We start from the raw sequence: 540 nt of genomic DNA, 5'->3' as shown, positions 1-540 counted from the left end.
TTCCTACTTGAATTCCTCGTTATTTGTGTGCATATTCGTGTTTACTTGTGTCCCCCTCTTTTATCTATTCCCACTCTCGCTGTTCTATCATGCCAGAAATGGTGTGATAAGGTCGAATAGGGGGAGACGCAATCTCTTCTCTCCCATTTGTAACATAAACGCCCGTGAGAATTTCGAGACTTTTCTTTCTCTATTTATTGTAATGATGGCTACTGAATGAATTTAAATGAGCTTAATTAGTCAATTACTGCGATTTTTTCTTTTAAAAATGACTAGAAATCGTTTTTTCAAGCGATTAAATTCTTTTTTGCGATTTGAGTGAACCCCGTTCACCCGCAGACATACTTGTAAAATTCCGGGCCGGCCCGCCAAAGCCCGGGCATGAGGAAATTTTCAAGGCCCGGAAGGCCCGGTGTCAAAAATTCTGTATTTTTGAGCCAAATTTTGAGCTCTCATAATTTTTCCATTTTTTTTTCGTATTTCAGATTGTTTGTCTGCCGATCAGAAAAGATCGAAAAAACTCGAAAAAAAAATTTTTGG

Source organism: Caenorhabditis briggsae (assembly GCF_000004555.2).
Source record: "Caenorhabditis briggsae complete genome, chrIII, whole genome shotgun sequence".
Taxonomy (NCBI): Eukaryota; Metazoa; Nematoda; class Chromadorea; order Rhabditida; family Rhabditidae; genus Caenorhabditis; species Caenorhabditis briggsae.
The sequence above is the reverse complement of the archived record's forward strand: the minus strand, read 5'-3'. Positions refer to the sequence as shown.